Source organism: Pseudomyrmex gracilis, unplaced genomic scaffold (genome assembly GCF_002006095.1).
Source record: "Pseudomyrmex gracilis isolate BER0280 unplaced genomic scaffold, ASM200609v1 scaffold_1079, whole genome shotgun sequence".
Classification (NCBI taxonomy): domain Eukaryota; kingdom Metazoa; phylum Arthropoda; class Insecta; order Hymenoptera; family Formicidae; genus Pseudomyrmex; species Pseudomyrmex gracilis.
This window is the reverse complement of record NW_018021663.1, coordinates 1,259-1,483: the sequence shown is the minus strand read 5'-3', so window position 1 is coordinate 1,483 and position 225 is coordinate 1,259.

The following is a 225-nucleotide window of genomic DNA, read 5'->3' as shown; positions in this document are numbered from 1 at the left end:
TAAGAATTGGTAGTTAAAAGGATCCTCAAGATTCGCCGTTCGGGCGCTTCTTTCGGCACAGGTAACGAGATGCGCTGTTTAACGAGCGCGTCTACGCAAGGAATTAGGAGTATAAACTTTTGCACAACACGCAAATGACTCAATAATCAATATTTCAGTTAAGTATAATAATGAATATATATATATACTGAATATTATATGATACAATCAATGCTTTTGACTTTA